Raw genomic sequence first — 23,345 nt, forward strand, 5'->3', positions numbered from 1 at the left:
TGCATCCTCAAACATTTTTTTTGAAGACTGGAATATTTTAATATCTTCATTTTAGAAACTAGTGTATACCCCTCTCCATTTCAAGACTAGGGACTTGTTTATGAAAAATGCAATTCTTTAAAACGGGGACTCCACTGTTGGATGCTTGCATCTAATGAGTTGTGCTGATATTTTGGTTCATTTAGATTCGACATATCAAATCTGTTGTGCGCTGTGTATGTTTCTTTTGTACTGTAAATGGTTGTGACATTATAGAGGAATTACCAATTATCTGAATGTGATGCATCTTCAGTGCCATGTTTGCCATGACTTCTTAAAACAAGCATCCCATTACAGGATTATGTTGGATTTTTGAAATTCTATTATAAATTATTTGGCTCTTATTTTGAGTTTGCCACTACATCCTGCATCGATGTTTTTAAAGTTACTTCAAGCAGAAGGTGCGTTATTACCCTTGGATTTAGAGACCAAATGAAACCAAATGCCCTAAGAGCTATGCTCAAGTTATTTTATGGTACTGGATGACCACATGCACGTTGAAAGCAGCGACGAGGCCCGCCTCAAACTCCTGCTCTTCCTCTTTGCTCTGATCGATACTGTTCATCATGAGGGACTACTTGGTGTCCTTTTCTTGAGTATGGACTTCAGGGCGTATTCCTTTACTCTTCTTTCTCATTCTGCAACTATCGGTCACAATATGTGAAGCTGTAATCTTTCTGATCTCCTACTATTTCTGTCAGGATACAGTACTCCTCAGGATCTGGATGATGCAAAAAATAGTCCACCTCCTGACGTCCCCAAACTCCAACTAAAAGTTACGGAGTCTTAGGGCAATCAAGCGAGGGATAGGAAAGGGTGGGAACAGCAGGAAGGAGAACCTGAAAGAAAGAACGTACATATTCAGAAAACATATGCCACATACAAGTCTACGCTCATATAATCTCACTAAGTAATCAGCATACCTTATCCGTTGTTGTAATACTTTCTTTCGATAAAAATAAAATTTATCATAAAAGTACATACAGTTTAATTGTTAAAAGGAATGTAAAAACTTTAATAAAGAGAAGTCCTTTCTACAGCAAGAGACAATATACAGTTAAAAGATAGATAAAATAAAGCCCTAAGACAGAGAACCGGTGATATTCTAATGCTTTATAGTACACAGTTTCCTACCCCGTGCTCGATTTTATCAGTCTTAAACGTATCTGCCAGGCCTTTCCCAGAAACTTGGCAACTCCGCAAAAGACCATAGTGAAGTAGTGTGGCTCACTGGTTAGAGGCGGCAGACCCGAGAGCAGAGGACGGCCCGGGACAAGGGTTCGATTCCCGGCGCGGCAGGTTTCTGGACCAGGGTCAGCGGACTCGATAATTCTCTCGCCTCGGTGCCCACTCTGATCAGCGATCACACTCGGCAACTCTGGGCATTAGCTTGCCTCATCTTCACTAACGGCCCCACCAGACCACCGGGGATGCCTGGTCTCACCCTGGAGATACCCATTAAGGGACCATCTCTCAGGGAAGCCAGGAAGGGTTTCGCAGCGGTCGAAGCGCCTTGGGACCCTACGGGTAAGTAGTGCGCTATATAAATGCCAATACATTTACATTTACAGACCATCATACCTTATCCACAAAAGGACCAGCTTACTCTTGCAAGAACTTCAGACATACGAGAGCGCTCCTATGGATAATTCCTAATAAACACAATGAACAGGTATTTAAGACATAACCATACATTCAGCTTGGTTGTGGAAACCCCTGTCCTCTGAACCCCTCCCCCTTTTGTATAGGCTGACCTGGCTCACCGGTTCTCTGGGGGATTCCACTCTGGGAGTATTGATTAAGTCTAAAAAATAACGAAGATATAACAAATAAAAAACTTATTGAAATAGGGCTTCCACGGTGTATATACCGCCGCCCGATGTCCTCTGCTCCCAAAAATGATTGTAGTAAAATAAAGAAGAGCAGGGCTTCCACGGTTGAAGTCACTGCCGCCTGATAATACTCCGTCCCAAAACAAAAGAAGGTAATTAAAGAAGAGAAAAAACAAAGAAGGCATCCACTGTCTTTTTGAGCCGCCGCCTCTATATGGATTTGCAAAATAATAATTTTCCATGGCTTTGTTGTTGTAAATAACAAATGTTAAATGTATATAGTGTTTTTGTAAAACTAAGAGTTTTGAGATAGGTGTTGGCTGTATGTATCGATGTATGTAAAAGAATGTGAGAAAGAGAGAGTGAATGCTATTGACTTTTATAGTTTTCTAGGATATACCAAGGTGCAAATGTCAATTATGTGTTAAAGAAGTTTGAAAATGAAAAATGATCTTGTTATGAAAAATTGAAATAAAACAAATTGATTTATCTCGGATTGAAAATGAAATCCATGGTACATATTGTTTCACATCAATACGTCCCCCTAAAAAGAAGATTGAGAATAGAGTGGCAGTACTGGCAGTTGTTTTGTTGTGTTATAAATATTGCACAGCGGTGCACAGAAACACGAGATCCCAGTTTAGGCGTCCGCGGTCATTACTGAGCCGCCACCTATGTAGACCTTGAAGTACTCACTTTCGCTGCTTGGTTCCAGGGAAGCTGCGACTTGCTTCAAGGCGCTTCCTGGAACTCCGGACCACAAAGCAAAACAGAATTACGCACGCCGGTTTGTGCGCAGCGCGTCATTTGTAGGAACGTGCATTCCTCCCATGGCCTCCTGAGAGTTGCAGTTCCAATATTTAGGCAGGCTCAGTAATGAGTGATTCCTGACAATTTCCCTTTTTTGGGGAGCTCAGCGTTCTGTCCTCTGACTGCTGACTCTCCCTGATCAACTTTTACTTGGAACCTGTGGAAGAAGCTCTACCAGGAGGCAACACATCCATCCATCAATATGGAGATGCCACTCAGGTGCAACCTACAGAAGTCTAATCTATCTGGCTTGGCAACCGTGGAAACCTATGTCAAAACAGTTGGTGAATTGAATAAGCTCCATTTCTTTCAAACTAAATCACAACAGACCAGAATGTCTCCTTCAGCACTCCAAAGACTTGCCTCTAGTCGTCCACATTGGTTTGACACCCTTTTCCCAGTGGGCATATTTCCACTCAAATTGCATAAAGATAATACCTAGGATTTAACATTGACATAATACTCCATCACAAGTCCCACCAAGCCTCTTCGTTCCAACTTCACCTTTCCAAAAAGGTAAAGACGTGAGTCTCAGCACCAGATATTCAATCAGGCTTCAAGCTAAGGAAGGAAGGAAGGAAATCAATCATTTAGTTAGTTGATTGCTTACTTATGTTTAAATCAGCACACAATATCTTCTGAACAATATGAAGGTGACCCACATAAGCTGTCCCTTGAACTTGAAGAATAAACTTTACTATGTAGAAGGTTATCTTAGCACCAGAAGCAAATCACTACTCCAACGTAAACCTGGAAGCACGCCTTCTCCTGTCTCTGATTAAAACTTTGCAGTTTTCTATTTGAAATATTCCAGTTAGTAGACACCTAACATAATGATCCATCTTAAGATCTGAAGTCTCACTTTTGATCAGGTGTTCTTGTTAATCAGAGATAACCTGAGAAAATCGTGGTTGGAATAGCCAACATGCCATTCTTCCGCCTGAAATGGACGAGTTGCTTTGGTTGCGAATTTATGGTTAAATCAATTCACATTAACTTCTTCTGTCTACTTGTTAAAGCCAGAATCACTTTCAGTATTTTTGGCATAATAGTTCAAGGTTGTCTATCATCCTATCTGAAAGATACTCACACCTTCGCAGGATGTTAACGAGACAACAGGAGTAAATCTCATCTGTAATTAAAACCCTGAAACAAATCTACTAGAAGAACTATGGTAAGTATCCAACCTTATAGCAATTCCTGTTGGTCCATCTAGCCTCTATTCATCTCGACAAATAAGAATGGCGTGTGTAGATCTGTTGGAAGAGTCTTGGAGGCCTGTTTTTATCACATAGCTGTCCGAGAGGGATTTATGTTGACCTCACCTTCTAGTTTGTACTGCTCGGTGGAAATAAATTACCGCCCATCACATTCTGGGCTCAGAGTTGCAAAGTTGTAGAGTGGATGGTTGTTACAATAGAGTACAAATCATGCGATGCTCCCTTCTTGTAAGATTGAGCATGAACCATCTCAAGAGTTACAGGGTTACATTTTAATTATTTTTTGATTGAAAGTGATATTTTCTTTGCCAAGTAAAACTGTACATAAATATTTGAATCCATTGAAAATGTTTCTTTTTTTCTAAAAAATCGATGCCATAACTCTTCTTGGGAACAGAGAGAGCAGGATGTCTGCAGAAAAGGCTACACATACTGCTTGTATTTCAACAAAACAGCTGTGTAGCCTCTTCGTTGTGCAAAGCTAATTGATTATAATTCTAATTCCTTGTTATGTTTCTGTTTTGAGTCTGTCTAAATCCTTTCTCTGTTTTCTTTCTTCGTTTTGTTTCTGCCATCCCACAGGAAGGAGAGGAGGAAGCTTCATAAAATGGCTCCTTACTATGTCCGTGTTTCCTGAAAGGTAATGTTTAAGACACCTATGGATTTTGTAACAGGATAGAACGAAACGAAAAGTAGCATTTGTTTTGAACAATCAAAATGTTGCTGGTCGTAGCATTACAGAGCTTGAAAACACGAGCAACAAAACTGCCATATCTGTTCCATGTACTTCCCCAAAGGTCTCTGTTGTCCCGAATCCCTGTTCCTCTGAAAACCCTTAACAAATAGGGCAAGCGTCGAGTGCCTGTCCACCATTTTCCTTCATTACACTCACAATGAAAGCCATCAACTTCAATGACGTTTCTTTTCTATTCCATTTTTGGTTCACTTTTTCCCCCACCCAGCTGTCAGCAAAAAAAACATGTATCAAGCTTAAGAAACGTAAAGGTAATATTAAATAATTTAGAAACAATTAGGACATTGATTTATCAATGAAGAGGTACTAAAACTAATACAACGGAAAGTGATTGTAACATATATTGTTTAAAAATGTTTAGCTCTTAGGTCTTGGAACACAGTCATCTCCCCACTGGGTATAATGGCACAATTACTCAGTGAAGACTACAACTTGTCCAGAACGCCGCAGTCCGACTACTGTGCAGAATCCCAAAAAATTCCGGAGTCTTGAGCTACCGTCGGGAACTCCACTGGCTCAGGGTAGAAAGTAGAATCTGTTTAAAGCTCTGAACTACATGTTCAAAATCAAAGCAGGTACTGCACCCAAATACCTTTTAGCTCTGGCTCACCCCTATACTCCCAAGCGTAATCTTCGTTCGCAATCAGCTGCCAACTTCTGTGTACCAACATTTAAATTGGCAAGAATGGGAGGCAGATCTTTCGCCCACCTTGGACCATCACTCTGGAACGCACTCCCTCCCTTCATTCGAAAGGAGGAAAACCATATCTGAAAGAGACACGTTAGTGATAGATTCCTTACCTTAGAATATCCCCAGGCGTCAGACTGGATCCGGAAATTTTTGCGTAGCAATACCCCTGCGCGCTGTTAGGCGTCGTCTGCGGCTCCGCGTCCGTCGTCGGCGTCGTGAGCGCCGGGATGACGTCATCGGAGTATATAGACGGCGCCCATGCGCGCTGACGTCAGTTCTTCTTTTTTCCGCGCCAGCTAGCGCAGATCCGGAAGAAGCTCTACCCCCAGTCACTTTTTGACTGAAAACTTTTTTGATCTTTTTGATCCTCTACTTAGTCGATTCTCGACTATCGGTGCCAGGGATGCCCGGGTTCAAGCCTTGCTCGAAGTGCGGCCGACTCATGTCGGTCACGGACCCCCATCGCCGGTGCCTGAAGTGCTTAGGCCTCGACCACGACGATCGAACCTGTGACGACTGCCGGGCCCTGACGTCGAAGGCTAGGCGGGAGCGGTCCCGCAAACGTCTCGAGCTGAGGCAGTCGGCCCCGCGCCGCTCCAGGTCCCGGTCCCACGGGAGGTCGAGGGACAGGTCGCGAGGTCGGAGTCATCGACGCTCCGGGAGTGGTCACCGATCGTCTGGATCCAAGTCCTCAGGTAAGAGGCATGAGAGGTCGGAGCGACACCATCGGTCCTCCGACCCGCCCCGACGCTCGCTCGATGCGGCCGGGGGTTCGGGCGACACCGCCCACGCGGCTCCGCGGGAGTCGCAAGCGTCGCCGCCTGCCCCACACCTTCGGGTCCCTGGGCACGGCGCGTCGCAGGAGGAGGTCGAGAGGTACCTCATGGCCATGAGGGCCCTCCCTCCTCAGTCGGTTCCCGTGGCGCCTTCGGGCCGATCGGCTCCGTCTGGAGGTCCTTCCGGGTCGGGCGCTTCGGCCCCGACGACGTCGGGTGCTTCGGGCCCGGCGCCGCTGGCGACTTCGGTCCCGGCGCCGCGCGACCTCGCTGGATCCGGCTCCGGATCCGGGACCTCGCCGGTCGACCTTACGACCTCACCGGCGCCGTCCCTTCAGGTGTCGTCCCCGGCAGCCGTAGTGGTTGCCGACCCCAATGCTTCCTACGGTCCGCCTCAGGCGTCGGAAGGGCGCCGCTGGGCGCCGATTCCGTCGGCCGTCGGAGAATTCTATCTCCACGAGGAGGCCCTGGCTGTTCATCCTGGTCTCCAGGAGCTGGGTGACGAGGAGCAGTGGGAGGGGTCCGAGGACCCTCTGGCACGTGATTGCCAGTCTCATCAGGACTGGACATTTGAGCTTGGGGAGGCCAGTGGTATTGACACATCGCCAGACACTGGATTTACGTCGCCCCCGACTGTGGCTTCGGAGGCGGGTTCTGCTTACAGTGTAGTGTTGACGAAGGCAGCTAAGGCCCTAAACCTTGAGCTCCCCGTCGCGGCCGTGAGGACTAATCTCCTCACTGAGGTGCTCAAACAGCAGTCCGGCTCCGCGGAGCCCCTTCTGCCGTTCAATGAGGCCTTGTGTGACGTTCTGCTGGGCACTTGGTCCAAGCCCGCCACAGGTCCCCCTGTGGATAGGAACGTGGCCAGACGCTACCGCCCGGCACCGGGCGACCCTTGCTTTTTGTCCACCCACCCCACCCCCGAGAGCCTGGTCATCCAGGCCTCCACTTCCCAGACCGCATTCCCGACGGCCCCGCCCGATCGGGAATCCAAGAGATATGAGCAGTTCGGGAAGAAGGTCTTCTCGTCTGTGAGCCTAGGGCTCCGGTCAGTGAACACCAACTGTCTCTTGGGCCGCTACACCCACACTCTGTGGGACACGGTTGCGGAGGTGCTGCCACAATGCTCTGAGGAGGTCAGGGCTAAACTCAGCCAAACCCTTGCGGACGGCCGAGATGCGGCACGATTTTCCATCCGGTGTGGGCTGGATACCACGGACTCACTGGGCAGGGCGATGGCAACGACAGTGGCGGTTCGACGCCACGCCTGGTTGAGGTCCGCCAATTTCTCGGCCGATGTCCAGGCCACTCTCCTGGACATGCCGTTTGATGGCCGTCGCCTCTTCGGCGACAAGGCAGACCATGCGCTGGAACGTTTTAAGGACTCCAGGGCCACGGCCAAGTCCTTGGGCCTTGCGGCCCCACGCCAGCAATCGGGTGCCTTTCGCTCCTTTCGTGGCCACGGAAGGGGCGCCCCACCACGGACCGTCAGCCACGCGCCGCAGAATGTTCAGCAACGCGGTGGCGGCCGTGGGAACCGCCGTGGCGGTGGTCGGGGCCAGCGGCGAGGCCAGTCCACACCTCCCTCAGCAGCCCCCGCCTCAAAACCTTCCTAGTCCGAGTTTTCAGGCCCATGTGACGCCTGTGGGAGGCAGGGTTCGCCATCACCTCTCCCACTGGCATACAGTCACTTCGGACAGGTGGGTGCTGCAAATTGTCCGAAGGGGTTTCTCCCTCCCCTTCGAGTCTTCCCCTCCATCCATGCCACCTCAATGCCACCGTGTGTCGGGGGATCACTTGCGACTTCTGCAAGAGGAAGTTTCGGCCCTCTTGGCCAAGAGGGCCATCGAGCGCGTTCCTGGGCCAGAAGTAGGACGTGGCTGTTACTCCCACTACTTTCTGGTACCCAAGAAGGGCAAAGGGGGCCTACGCCCTATCTTGGATCTGCGGAACGTGAACGGCTTCCTCCGTACGGAGAAGTTCAAGATGCTCACTTTGGCTCAGGTCCTGGCTGCCCTGGACCCAGGAGACTGGATGGTAGCGTTGGACTTGCAGGACGCCTATTTCCACATCCCCGTCCTGCCGGCCCACCGGCGTTACCTGCGGTTCACGGTAGGCCACGAGCACTTTCAGTTTACCGTGCTCCCCTTCGGCCTTACCAGCGCCCCACGGGTGTTCACGAAGGTGATGGCGGTGGTCGCAGCCCATCTGCGCAGGCAAGGGGTGTCAGTCTTCCCCTACCTCGACGACTGGTTGTTGGAGGCGGGCTCGCCCCAGACAGTCGTCAGCCACCTCCAGACTACGGCCGACCTCCTGCACTTGCTGGGGTTCTCCATCAATGTGCCGAAGTCACACCTGTGTCCCTCTCAGAAGCTCCTTTTCATCGGAGCGGTTCTCGACTCGGCGCAGTTTCGGGTTTACCCACCCGAGCAGCGGGTTCGGGATATTCAGGCTCTGATTCCTGTCTTCGGGCCGTTATCCCGGGTCTCGGTCAGGTTGACGCTGCGGCTTCTGGGACTGATGGCCTCCTGCATCCTTCTGGTGCGTCACGCCAGGTGGCGGATGCGGGCTCTACAGTGGGACCTGAAGTTTCAGTGGGCCCAGCATCAGGGCAACCTGTCCGATCATGTCCTGATCTCGGAGGGCACTGCGAGACAACTGCAGTGGTGGCTCACGGACCGCGACTGGGTCAGTGGCAGACCCCTCTCTCTACCCCAGCCGGAGCACGTAGTTGTGACGGACGCGTCCCTCCAGGGCTGGGGAGGCCACATGGGAGAGGCGGAGATCAGAGGCCTCTGGTCTCCGGCGGAGTCCCGGCTCCACATCAACCTTCTGGAGCTGCGGGCGATTCGTCTTGCACTGAAGGCATTCCTCCCCTCTGTCAGGGGGAGCGTGGTGCAAGTGTTCACCGACAACACCACCGCCATGTGGTACTGCAACAAACAGGGCGGTGTGGGGTCGTGGACCCTTTGCCAGGAGGCTCTGCGCCTCTGGCAGTGGCTGGAACATCAGGGCGTGACTCTGGTGGTTCAACACCTGGCAGGTTCTCTGAATGCCAGGGCGGACGAACTCAGCCGCCGGTGCATGATGGATCACGAATGGCGTCTGAACTCGGACGTGGCGCAAGGTCTCTTTCGACAGTGGGGAGAGCCTTGGTTAGATCTATTCGCCACAGAAGAGAACGCGCAATGTCAGCAGTTCTGCGCGTTGGAGTTTCCAAGGCGGCACTCGCTCGGAGACGCTTTTCGTCGCGAGTGGAGCTGCGGCCTGTTGTACGCCTTTCCGCCTATACCACTTCTGCCCAGAGTGCTGAAGAAGATCAAGCGCGACCGGGCCCAGGTTATCCTTGTGGCTCCGGACTGGGCTCGAAGATACTGGTATCCCGAGCTACTCAGCATGTCAGTCGATCCCCCGATTCGTCTGCCTCTTCGGGAGGACCTTCTGTCGCAGCAGCAGGGGACGGTCCTGCACCCGAACCTGTCCAGTCTCCACCTACAAGCTTGGAGATTGAGCGGCGGCAGTTGAGGCCATTTGACTTGCCTCCCGAAGTCTGTGACATCATTCTGGCAGCCAGGCGTCCCTCCACTAAGTCGGTATACGCCTGCCGGTGGAATAGATTTGTGGCATGGTGCGCAGCAAAGGCTGTGGATCCCCTCTCTGCACCCCTTTCGGAAGTGCTGCTCTTTCTTCTTTCCCTTGCCCAGCAGGGCTCTGCTCTGGGCACTCTTAAAGGGTACCTCTCTGCTCTTTCAGCCTTCTTGAGGCTACCTGATCAGCCTTCTTTGTTCAAGTCCCCTATAGTGAGTAGATTTCTGAAGGGCATCACACACATGTTCCCTCCTGTTCCCTTCGTGATGCCCCAGTGGGACTTGAACCTTGTTCTCACCTATCTGATGTGTGCTCCCTTTGAGCCACTTCATAACTGTCCTCTTCGCCTCCTTACGCTGAAGACGGCCTTCCTGGTTGCCATCACCTCTGCCAGGAGGGTGAGTGAGCTCCAGGCTCTTTCTTCTTCTCCGCCTTTCCTGTCTGTTCACCCTGATAAGGTGGTGTTGCGTACACGACCTTCCTTTCTGCCCAAGGTTGTCACGGCCTTCCACATCGGGCAGTCCATCACCTTGCCCACCTTCTTTCCGCCTCCGCATCCCTCGAAAGAGGAGGAGAGGCTCCACCGTCTGGATCCAAAACGTGCGCTCTCCTACTACCTAGACCGCACTCGCCAATTCCGGGTGGATGACCAACTCTTCGTTGGTTACGTGGGCGCGAAGAAGGGAAAGGCTGTACACAAGAGGACCATCTCCAGGTGGATCATCTTGTGCATCCAAGCATGCTACTCCATGGCGAGGAAGGAGCCCCCGGCTGGATTGCGGGCTCACTCCACTCGGGCCACGGCAACGACAACTGCCCTGGGCCGCGGTGTCCCCCTGCAGGACATCTGTCAGGCAGCCACGTGGGCCTCGCTGCACACGTTCGCAAGACACTACTGCCTGGACAGTCAAGTCCGGAGGGATGGCTTCTTTGGCCGTTCCGTCCTCCAGGACTTTCTGGTGTGATATTGGTTCGCAGACCCACCACCGGGGTTGGTATTGCTGGGGTATCTATTCTAAGGTAAGGAATCTATCACTAACGTGTCTCTTTCAGATGCACAAGTTACTACTTGTGTAACGATATATCTGTAAGAGACATTAGTTAGTGATAGATTCCTTACCGCCCTCCCATCCTCCCCGTTCTGCGAACCGATATTTAGGGTTAAGGTCATCCCCTTTCAGGGCCCTAGTTTCATGGCACCAGTGTTAGTTCTATCATGGCTCTGCGTATCTGGCGCGGAAAAGCTGTGTTATCAGAACTGACGTCAGCGCGCATGGGCGCCGTCTATATACTCCGATGACGTCATCCCGGCGCTCACGACGCCGACGACGGACGCGGAGCCGCAGACGACGCCTAACAGCGCGCAGGGGTATTGCTACGCAAAAATTTCCGGATCCAGTCTGACGCCTGGGGATATTCTAAGGTAAGGAATCTATCACTAACTAATGTCTCTTACAGATATATCGTTACACAAGTAGTAACTTGTGCGTCAGGTTCAGAAGACACGTTAATACCTGGCTATTCGAACAATAACAAGAATAGCCTGCAAATTCTCCTGACATCCTTATGCTGTGTCTCGGCGCCGGGAAACCCTTTTTGGGTAGCTGTAGCACCTTACAAATTTAAAAAATAAAATAAAATAAATAAAAAAGAAGACAATCTCTTAATCTAAAACAGAACAAATAACTGAGGTCTATTAGATACTGGCCATCCATCACTCACTACCTACAAAGAGGACTAAGAATAAAACACATGGGAGTAGAAACATGGTAAACAAGCATTTAAAATGCAATAGGTCTCGCAGCATTAAAGTTTGAGTTACTGGCATTGTAAATGACAATGCTTTGCATTAATTTTTTTATTTTATTTGCAATTGGTATATAAACATTGTTTGTGAATGGTTAGCTGTTGCTTATGCGACGTATAGCACTTATTACTAAAGTAGGCAGACCTTAGCCTTTGTGGGAATCATAGAAAAATAAAAATAAAAACCAGATCAAGTCAAGGACGCAAACGGCACCATGCTATTGTTTATTTACTCAGATGATTTGCATCAAAATGTAACTTGTGAGCACGTTTCTCTAACTCTCCAATAAGCCCATTACAACACTTTGCACAAATGAGATTGAAATGCTCACACAGTGACGATTTGCATACGTTCAAAAGAGTTCTCTGATCTTGTTTACTGCTTGTAAAAGTACCAGCCATGCGAAAGAGACTCATCCATTAGCCTCCCTGATCAGACGAAAAGAGTTATTTAAAGGCAGTAAATTCAGGAATGCACGGATGAGATCAGGTGATGAAGGCAAACATGTCTTAACAGGATAACAGAGCAACACAGGCTCGAATATGGGAGTCACATTCTGACTCATCGGGTGGGGGGGTGCTAAACTGCAGCAGGGTGAGATGATGGGAATGCAGAGTGCAGCGGACCGTCGGTGAAGGGAGGTGGTGGGTGTGGGTAGGGGTCAAGACAGTGCTGGACATGGAGAGTGGGTGGTTGGCTCGCAGTACTGCCACATATTTCACGCATACTCGGTTTTGCTTGTAAAATTGCTAGGCTAATATTAACATTTTAAAAAGAGCGGACAAGAACTATTACACTTTAATAGCGACAAGTCAGTAAAGTTTTTCCACGTTTTATAGGAAAACTCCTGCTTTTACCAATGGGACAGGCTTGCAGGGACTTTTTGAAGCAGTTAAAATAATGACTTTCATTGAACAATACAGATAAGGCTAATATTATGAAACTGTGTGCTGCACAATTCCTACGCTTGAAGCATTCTAAGTCGCACAATGTGCAGTATTTTATGGACAACTTGCAGCACCGCTCAGATGCAAACTCCAGTGACCAGGAATCCTTTTGAGAATATTTGCCAAGGATAATTTGGGGTACTTACAGCCATAAATGTGCATTTACAGACATGAATATGGGGTTGGATACTGTTGCTTTTAGTGCCTTCATTTGTTTTCAATTACACAGAAGGTGCCTTGCAAAATGTAACTCCAGAAATATATTTTTAACACTTGGAATGCTGAGTAGGATGAATATGAAACCTTGAGTAGGATAAGCTCTAACCCCTCCCTTTCGCAAATCAACGGTTCTCACTGGGAAGGCCTTATCTTTTAATGCACGACCCACGTGTTCCACCTCCTGACCGCGTCCTAACACCTCTTGCCCACCTAGCCATTATCTGACTCATCTTTCCCTCCCCGCACAATTAACCCACCTCCCCACATAAATATATTGACTTAGTTAACTCATTTATAGTGTATCAGGACGTATTCACCAAGAATCGTGTTCGCTCCTGGGAACCCTCGTGCTCCTGTAAGCAAAGGTCTTGCATCCAATCTTTCCGCGGCTTTGTAGATTATCTCAACCAGGGTACGTAAACCACCCAAAGATTACTGAAGCGGGTACATTTTGATGAATAACCCTAACGGGGTCGTAGGGAAGAAACCCCCATTATCATCACGCCGTCCCTTATCGATACCCTGACTACACCTGAAGACTGGCTTAACGCCAGGAGCCATTACCCCAGCCTCGTGTTACCTCACCTTGAGCCCGACCACCCAGCTAGCCTTTCACTCACACGGCACTCCCGCCAGATCTGTGTGAGAATACCCGGGTCCCGCCCCTTCAAAGAAGCCGCCCAGGTTGCCAAGGCCTCCCAAGGAGCCGGGCCCGCCTGTGTCCATGCTGCCGAGTGTTTCAGGCACAGTCAGCGGTGAGGTAGGAGACGGCGCCAGAGAGGAGTGTGCTCGTACGGCGGGAGGCGAGGAAGATGGCTATTGGGGAGGGGCATTGGTCGTGCAGGGGAGAGGACTGGAAAGAGGGCGAAGGCCAGGCCGACCCAGCTGCGGAGAAGGGGGCGACGCGAGGAGGGCTGGTTGCAGAGTGTGGAGAGGGGACTGGCGGCGGGATTAAAGGGCATGTGCTTACTGGAACGGAGGGGTCTGGGGGGACTGCTGAGGGTACTGGAATGGAGGGGTCTGGGGAGGCTGCTGAGGGAGCAGTCCAGAGGACGGCGTGTGCTGCTGGGGAGTGGGGATGGCCCCAAGGCTGCAGCGGGGGGTGGTGGTGTGTGTGTCTCTGTATGTGTGCATGCGTGTATGTTGTCTCGTGTGTGTGTGTGTCTCTGTGTGCGCGCATGCGTGTGCAAAAGCAGGGGGAGGTGTGGCTGTGTGTGTTGGAGCTTCCCAGGAGACAGGAGATGTGCACACACGCGCGCGACCCGCTCCGATCAGATTCTTGAAGATGCGCGTGGCCATCTCTTGTCTCCTGGGAAGCTGAGCCGGTGACTATAGGTCTCTGGGGAGACCACGCTTTCGCGCGGTAAATCGCCACGAGACCTAAAAATAGAATTGGCTTAGAGTAGTATAAAGGCTCTCATTATTTCTATTGTCACCCTTGTAAATATGGGATTCAGCTGTGATATTAGGTGCTTTGGTAGAGCCGCGGGGAGCGTATACTGCAAACACATGATGTGAGGCAAGTATCTGACATAGTATTGGTAAAGAGGCAAACATTCAAGGATTCCTTCATGATTGTGGCCTACATCTGTAGTCTGTGGCACACTGATATAGGGGGCCAAGCTAATGATACTGTGGAGTTTTTCTACCTCGTATGCACTCACATTACAAATCGCTGATGTTATGATCCCCCAAAAGACAGCTCTGTTCTGCACTGTATGAATCCTTTCAACATCATTTATTTAGAAGGCTCGCCCCAGCCAAGGTACTGAAAGTGAAAAGGCCATCAGAGTATCGCAACTTGATGACAAGGTTGGGATTCATTTGCCCCAAAAAAACTTCACACACTTCGTAAACTTTAACAGACTTTGTCCAGTTTCCCATAAAAAATCGAGGAGGTGAAGTTCTGCAGCTTTGAAATCACTTAAAAGGCACTGGCAGCCGATGATTGAAGCTGAGACATTCAAGGAACGGGCACATGACAAATGTGATTCGAGCATAGATTCACAAGACAGGATACTGCCAAAGGAAAAACTGTATCTTCACATTCACAGCCGCGTCTAAAAGCACACCTTACTGCATCATCTCATGCGTAATCGCAGCGACACATTTACCGAATGAAGATTGGAGCACGACTTCGAACCGCGCCCAATGCTCCCTTAAACGCCACACAACAGCCCCACACCCAGTCACCTATTTCACCTATGCACACAGAGGGGCCTCCGATGAACGCCATCACAATCGGGGCACTTCGCAGCCTTGTCAGGGCCATGAATCTACAATCTGAATTTGAGGATATTTACAAGGGATTTCCGTCAGTCTGCAGGGAGGGGTTTAGCTTCGTAGGGAGAGGGGGTAGGCAGGTTGGAGTTAGCCTCCCCATTCAAATAAATGCTTTATTGGCTTGGTAGTTAGATCTGGGTTCTGAGTTAGTTCTACCTTATCTGTGTTTATTTATTTTTCTTGTTATCCTGATTTTAGTAAGAGGTTTTAACTTGTTCATTTTTTTGGATCAATAACTTAAATGCATATAGTGACCGGTTTACCAAAAAAGTAGCATATCGGCACTAATAGAGGTACTTAAATGGATGCAAATATACCACTTTTTAGAGTTCACAAACGTTAGCAGTAGTAGGCTTGGAAAGCTGCCCAGTCTCAGGTCTCCAGGCATACTACTGGCAATCAAACATACAAAAGATTATGGGACAAATGCTTGCAAATAATCTTATGGCAATCGCTTGTGATGGCATTCCGAACCAAAATTTTCAGCTCACTGTCCCCCAGAAGACAGAGGCCCAGATTTAGAAGTTCATGGATGGAGTAAAGGCAGACAGGGAGGCAGAGGACTTTTCGTCTGCCTCCCTGTCTTTCTTCTGCCTGCCAATTTAGAAACGTCTGCCGGCCCCGCGAGCAGGGCCGGACTGGCCATAGCGGGCACCGGGCAATCCCCCGGTGTGCCGCACAGGTGGGGCCCGGTTTGGGGCCCCTGGGGCCCGTTTTTGTTACAGCGCCGTTTTTGCAGCATAGAAAATCTGCCCAGTACCAAAAGCAGCCGAAAACCGGCCCCGGCAAAGAGCTCGGCGGGACCTCCAACCCCCCCGAGGGGATGGGGTGGGGGGGACGGCCAAGCACTTTGCCAGGGTCGGTTGTAGTTCTCAGTCCGGCCCTGCCCGCGAGCATCTGTGTACATTAGCAGGAACTGCCGTCATGGCAGTTCCTGTCTCAGTGTAGGAGAAGTTGACAGCTGGCTTGGTCAAACATGACGGCCAGTTGTCAAACATTTCCAAAGTTTTTTTCCCCATTTATTTTTTCCAGACACCCAAACAGGGAGTTTGTTTTTGAAAAACAAAGAACACAAATGGTGCCCACACCATAGACGTTTTCTCCCATGGCGTGAGTTTAATTTTTCTTTTTTTTTACAGTCTGTCAGTTGTTGCTTAGTAACCATAATTTCATTTTAGGTGTGATGTTTAAGAAAATATATGAGGTTTTATTAAAGCATACTGTAATGTTTTGTGACTAAAAGAATGTATACACTACCATTAGCAAATTTATTACAGTAAATATATATACAGGTGGCCCTTACCCAGTCCTGAAGAAATGCCCACCGCTGCTGCGGGTCAGTGACAACACCACGAGGGTGCTGTAGCGTTTGAACGAAGATGGAACTAGCGCCTCTACACAAGGGGGGAACCTGTTCCAAAAGCTCCGGTTTGCAGTCACAAAGCAGGACATGTCCCGCCTTGGAGGCTGCATCCTTTATTTATGGACATTTACAAGACTGCGGCAAAGCATCCACTTGGATGTATTTGGAGTACACTACATCACCTACAATGCCATGCCAATGGTTCCGCCCACCTGGGGAGGTTTTGGAACTATTTTGTGTACTCCCAGCAGCGCATGCAGCTGTTTGTTACCGAAATGCCACTGAGGAAAGGGTCACACCTGAAACGCGTCTAGCATGTTACAAATTGAATATGGCAGCTCCTCGATGGTTCCTGCTGGCAGGCTGTCGGCCAATAAAGATGAGCTTGAACTTACCTTCGTATGGCGATTTCTTCAATGGGGCGCCTGTTTGTTTGGATATATATTTATATATGTATGTATTTATATAATATTTCCCTAGCACAAACCCAGCCAAAAGGCAGAGGAGCACTGTACATGTTCAAAGGTAAGATGAAAGCCAATGATTAGCAGGAGCAGAAGCTACTTGAGGACGGTTAAGGCATTGTGAAGTAGTGTTCTTTAAATAGGGAGTTTTTAACTCTTTCCTAAATTAGAGCAGTGTTGGGGCGGTCTAAATGAATATAGGGATGTTATTCCAGATCCTGAATGCCTAAAGGGAAACGGCCTGTTGTCTTGTTTTTTCTTTTGTACACTTCTTGGTCTGTAATCTGGTGGTGTCTTAGCTGAGGCCCTAGGAGTCTGCCTCCTCCGTAACAGTGATTAGGAGGGTGCTAGATGTTTTAGACCTCATCCCGCACACAACAGAGGTGAATACGGATGTTTTGACAGAGGTGCTCAACCCAGGCCAAACAAGCCAAGAACCTCTTCTTCCTTTCAATCAGGCTTCTGTTGATGTGCTGGTGGGCACTTATGCCACATCAGGGCATTGCCCTGGTTAATAGGCAAGTGGCAAGGCAGCATAGACCTGCTCTCATGGATCCTGATTTTCTCCAGAGAGCTTAGTGGTACAGACATCCATGAGTCACTGTTACCCTAATGCATTTCCAACAACTCCCAACACTAATCAAAAGGCATGGAGACTTACACCAAGCATATATTTTCCTCCACCATCCTTGCATTCAGGTTCATGAATATTAACTACCTCCTGGGAAGGTACTGGCAGAATGGCGGCTATCTTGCCAGCTGTTCCCGATGACAAACGGTCAACCCTGCAATGCCTCATCACGGTTGGCCAGGATGCAGCAAAGTTCTACATTTGCTTGGGCCTGTACGCGACTGACTGTGTAAGAAGAGAAGTGGGACCACTGTGGTGCTTCAGCACCACGCCTGGATTCACTCTACAGGCTTATCTTCTGAGGTTCAACAATCTCTAACGGACATGCCCTTTGGCAGCTGTAAGCTGTTCAGAAATGTGGTGCACTCAGCCTGAGGAAAATGTAAGGAGAGCAAAGCCACTTCTCGCTTTTTAGGGCTAGCAGTGCCTTCCCTCAGGCAACTTCCCCCATTTCAAAACTTTGGCAGGGGATATCAGCAGAGGCAGCCTTTATGTGTCTCAGCACCAACAAACCTCACAGCCCTTTCATAATTGAGGTTGGAGATCAAGCCAACAGGGGCAACATACTACTAAAAAGCCCCAGCTGCCCCTCCTGCAGCTGCAGCAAACCCTCTTTAATCAACCCATTGTAGCTGGTTGTTACTCCCGTTATTTCTTGGTGCTGAAAAAGGATGGAGGTCTCGGTCCTATCTTTGATCTGCGCCTGTTGGAGGGATTCTGCTTTGAACAAGAACTATGCCTGGGATCCAAAAATGTCAGTATGTAGGGACTGAGTGACCATATCACATCAGTACCCATGAACCCCAATTCAGACTAGCCCATGCTGCCTCACCTGCTGTCCCAACCTTTCCAGAGTAACAGGTAATTTGGCCTCCCAGAACCACACTATAGTCACCTCAGAGAACCACGGTAACAGGTTATCACCCTTCTTTCCCTCACTCATGTCCACAATAAACTAAACAAGACACGAAAACTGTTTACAATATTTATTAAAACTATTGTGCTCTATTATGAAGCAACTGTGTTGGAACTAGAAAACATACATATAACTTAGTAATGTAATTAGCATCATGAATAAATCTTACACAATGAAAATCCCTGTCATGGTTATTGGCGTATCTGCCTAAGCATAGCCTCACAATAATATAACAAAGTGTAACAAATAAAAAATCCAGTATGTATGAATAGGTATGATTTATTGAAGTTAAGTTCCAGATTAAGATAATAATAAAGATATAAGTAGATGTAAATATAAACCCCACCAGGAGCAGTTCTTCTGTCGCTCAGCCTGCCTGCCATCAACTGCCTCTCCACACACCAGTCAGGTACCAAACATTCTAAGGTGTCATCAAACATTCTACCAGATACAGTGGCTAAGCAATGGGGAAATCTAAGCAAGGTAAAAGCCAGACATAAGCCAGATGTAACACAAAGATCTCTGGGATGGTGATGGGCCCCAAACCTGGCCTTTGCTGTTATCTGGTCTGCATCTTAGATTGCACAAAGCTGGCGCTCTGGTTCTGGAACCTCGTATCTGCTAAAAATCCTCCTCTCTATTTTTAAAAAGGCAAGTCTCAGTTTATGTGATAAGAAATGCGCTACTCTTAAAAAGTAGCTGGGTCTCTTCTATTGTGCCTAGGTGTTAATCTCCAACAACAGAGAATAACAGGGCACAATGTTGTTTGACCTTGTACTAAATGTTCAGACTGAATCTCAGCAAAAAAGCAGAATAATAAAACATGTGCAGCCTATTTCTAACCACTTCGCCGCGGCGCACATTCCACTGTGGTGCGGGCGAATTTGACGCATGCGCAGATCGGACTGCACCCGGCGGTCCAACACACAGTGGCTAAAATAAATGTGTGATATAAAAACAAACATGTAATTTGATAATGTTTGTAAAGAAAAAGCAGCCTACAACGTGTGCAGCCTGCGTGGATGGTCTAATAAAAGGGAAAAATATATTGGGTCCAATAGTGGACAAACGATGCACCTTTTGAACTTCTTTCTCTTGAAGGACAAGTTCAAAATGTACACACTGGCACAAGTTCTATCTGTCATGAATCAAGGAGGCTGAATGGAGGCATTGGATTTGCAGAAGACTTCTTTCCACATTCCCGCCCTGCAGTCCCTCAACACTAGCTACAATTCCAGGTAGGCCAAGAGCATTTTCAGCAGTCCGTGCTCCCATTTGGCTTGACCAGTGCGCCTCGAGTGTTCACAGAGGTAATGGTGGTGGTTTCAGCCCATTTCAAATGTTAATACCAGTCTTATCATAACTCGAAGACTGGCTACTGAAGGCGAGCTTGCCTCAACCAGTCATAAGCCACCTCCAGACGATGGCCAATTTTCTGACATCAGTGGGCATTTCAATAGTGTCAAAGTCACACTTGACTCCTTCACAACGGTGCTACTTCATTGCAGCCGTCCTGGGCACAGGGCTTGTCCGAGCCTTTCCTCCTCCTCCTCAACAAGTTCAACTATTTCAAAATAAGGTTGGGGCTCCTGTATGCCTTTCTGATCCACAGTTCTGAAAAAGATTAAGAAAGACTGGGCCCAAGTAGTCCTAAATGCTACAGAATGGGCGTGGAGAGTTTGGAACGTCTTGCAATCAGCATTTGTCCTCCGATCAGGCTACTCCTTCGGGAGGGCCACCTGTTGCATCATGAGGGTTGGGTCCAGCACCCAAGCCGGCACAACTTGCATCTCGATGTGTGGTGACTGAGTGGCGACATTTGATGGCTTTTAATATCATGCCCAATATAATTGGGGTCACCTAAGCAGCCAGTGGTATATCCACCACAATTGTATCTGCAGGACAGTGGGAGAAGTTTGTTGTTGCCTTGTATTCCCCCGCAACATCCAAACCTTGGATACAAAGTTGTCTGACATCTTGTTGTTTTGACTGATTTAGTCCCGCAAGGTCTCGCTGTGGCAACAGTCAATTAATCATTCAATCAGTAGATTTGTAAAGTGTAGCTTGTCAACCATGAGGGTATCCAAGTGCTCGCACAGTCCAGGTGATAAGCAGAAGAGCTAGGTCTTCAGAGCCTTATGGAACTGTGGAAGAGATGAGATTTAGGGGTAGTTTGTTCCAGGTCTTCGCTGCCAGGTAGGCGAAAGAACGTCCTCCACGCCTTCTTCCTCGAAAGCAGTGGGTGTGGGCTAGCGAGAGGAAGGCAGTGGTTAATGTAGGGCATTGAATGCGTAGGTCAGAGATATTTTCTAAATAGTAATCCAGTGGAGTTCCCTGTGGTGGGTGTGATGTGGGTTTGTATTGGGTGGTCGATGACTGGTCTGGCTGTGGCATTCTGAATGGTCTGTAGTGTTTCGAGGGGTTGGCATGGGTTCCCTGTGTAAGAGAGTGTTGCCGTAATCCAGTCGTCTGGAGATGAGGGCATGGGTGTTGGTATGTCTGGAGCTTTGGGGTAGACATTTGAAGATCTTGCGAGAATGAAAAAGCAGGAGGAGGAGACAGTTGATCTGGCCTGTCATGGTTAACTTGTTATCCATGATGATGCATAGGTTTCTGGCATTGTCAGTCGGGGTTTGCGTGGGAACAAGCTCCATGGGCCAACAGGAGGCATCCCATGGGGAGCCTTTGTCACAGTAGAACAGTTCCTCTGTCTTGTCTGTGTTGAGCTTTAGGCAGTTGTTCTTCATCCGGTTGGCGATGTCCATCTGGATGTCGGTGTTGGTGTTGTCTTCGGAGACCAGAACATTTAAGGGTTATCTTTCATCCCTACCAGATAATGTACTTCTGGGTCATTGTATGACTCAACATTTTATACTTTATTTGTGCAAGTGTAAACTTTATTATATAGTGATAAGTAATCAAATCTTGTTTTTTTCCCTTTGCAGCATGCCACAAGCACAAGCTCGAGCAACACCGGTGGAACTAAAGCACCTTTTTCAAGTCACAACAATGGACACTTGATGTTTTTGAGAAACAAGAGGCACTTGAGAGGACTCGATCTGCCCTGTTGAGATTCCGAATCTTTGTTTTGGCCTTACTGCATTGTGTGTGTCCTCCTACTGCTAACTCTGCACAGACCAGCCTGGTAATGCAGGCCAGTGCTCTCTGATCTGCATACAGCCTCTCATTCGGGCAGTCTCCTGGGCAGGAGTGTGTGCTTACCCACGTTCTGTATATTTTTGCATATGGCATTTACTTGTAATGCTTGATGCACATATAAAAAATGTGTGACTGCTTCAATAAAGGCAGTGTTTAATCACACACCTTGGCTTTGTCAATTGAGTGGAGTAATTGACAACACCCCCAAAATGTGAAGGTTTTTAAAATGCACGGCCTAGCCCAGCGACTGAATGCAGATTGTAGGAATTAGAAAATGTGGAAGACCCCAGGGGTTCCTGCCACCTGCCTTTTTAGCTGGCAATTTATCTTCGCCAAGTGTGACATTTTTTTGAAAGTCCTAACGTTTTAGCCTCGAGCATGGTGCATTCTGGGACTTGTAATTTTGTTTTTAACATTTAGTATAAGGTTAAAAATCCCATCATGCCAAGTTGTGTTGACTGAAAAGCCAGGACTTGACTGAAGGTGTCCTGAAACACAGATACGCTTTGCAGGAGAAAACTGTGGGGAGATTGTGCTTAAAAGACCCGGGGACAGTAAAGAAAATGTCCATGGCTTCCTTCTGTTTTCATCTAGCAGAGGCTCTATTTTATTATTTTCCAAATTGCATTTGAATGAATTTCCAATTTTTTTTATTGAAACGCTGCATGCAACGTATACCACGTGCTAGTACAAAATTACGAAATCCCTTTTCATACGCCTTTAATTAAGTTGCTAAAACGTTATTTAACACAGATCAAAATCCGAGCAGCACAGAATACGAAATATACATTTAATTCGAAGTGGTTAGAGGTAAATATTTTGAAATCTTAAAATGCTTACCTAAAAGAGTATTTTGGAAAAGATCAGGGGTATGCGGCTGCTTCAGATGACTTTTTAAACCAGTGCAATAAAAAAAAATTCAGTGGCATTAACAACGTACCTGATTCATCATATATCGCCATATGTTTGATGGGTATCAAATGCCAGAAAATTGGCTCCACACGTCCAATAAAAGATCATTTAGAAAAAATATACTGAGAAGGGTGATTGCTTCCAAAAGACAAGTAAAAATATACTGTAATCCTTTCTTCCGTAAATAGTCACCCGTTTACCTTGTGCCCATTATGTCGAGTTTCAACCAAACCTATATTTCCAGCCATAATGGAACATGTAGTTTGACGTTTCCCATTATTCGTATTGGCCTACATTTCCCAACATGCTTAGTGTTGTTGTTTCAAAAGCAAGACTGAATGCCACCATCAATGGTAAAAGTGCAGTTGTCAGCTATCTGCATGGTGTTCATCTTACCTTTCGCAAACCCTCCCTCTGTACCAGAAACCCCCGCAAACATAAAATCGTCGTACTGGAATCTTTGGCAAAATGGCTTATTTCTGCAAATCCCAAATTACTCGTCATGAAACATTAGCGGTCTGCTTATAATTTTGCAGTAAGTGATTTATTTAAAATATTGAAATCATTGGCCCCAGTATGCTGAGGTAATAAGTACATTTCTCCCAATATGTTCCAAATGTATCCTTTTGTCTCTTTGAAACCTCTGTGAAGTGACAGTGGCTTGTGCCAGTGAAGGTAAAACAACTTTTCTAATTCGGTGTCAGACTCTTGTTTCATGTCTTTTTTCTGCAGATGTCATTCCTCAAGTTTTCTTTTTACAGGCAGCACTTCTCACGCATTTCATTGACCTATAAACCACCGTGCTGTGATGCAAGGGGCCGAGGACTGGAGGTGGCCAGAAAACAAAAGTAGATCCTACAAAACCTTTTTAAAAAAAAAAAAAACTTTATTTTAAATTGTTTATAGTACTATACACTGAAAACAACAGTTCCTC

At 47.8% G+C, this 23,345-nt stretch overlaps 1 long non-coding RNA gene across 1 annotated transcript in view; it reads left to right on the forward strand.

The window, feature by feature from the left end:
• Window positions 1–21,661, forward strand: part of LOC147698838 (uncharacterized) — a 154,507-nt gene extending 132,846 nt beyond the window's left edge. The window contains exons 2-3 of the long non-coding RNA XR_015299371.1: window positions 4,484–4,541; window positions 21,286–21,661. This is a non-coding gene — a long non-coding RNA (uncharacterized LOC147698838). The remainder of the gene's footprint in view (window positions 1–4,483; window positions 4,542–21,285) is intronic.
• Window positions 21,662–23,345: the final 1,684 nt, after the last annotated feature.

The sequence above is a fragment of the Lissotriton vulgaris genome, chromosome 8 (assembly GCF_964263255.1).
Source record: "Lissotriton vulgaris chromosome 8, aLisVul1.2, whole genome shotgun sequence".
In the NCBI taxonomy this organism is placed as follows: Eukaryota; Metazoa; Chordata; class Amphibia; order Caudata; family Salamandridae; genus Lissotriton; species Lissotriton vulgaris.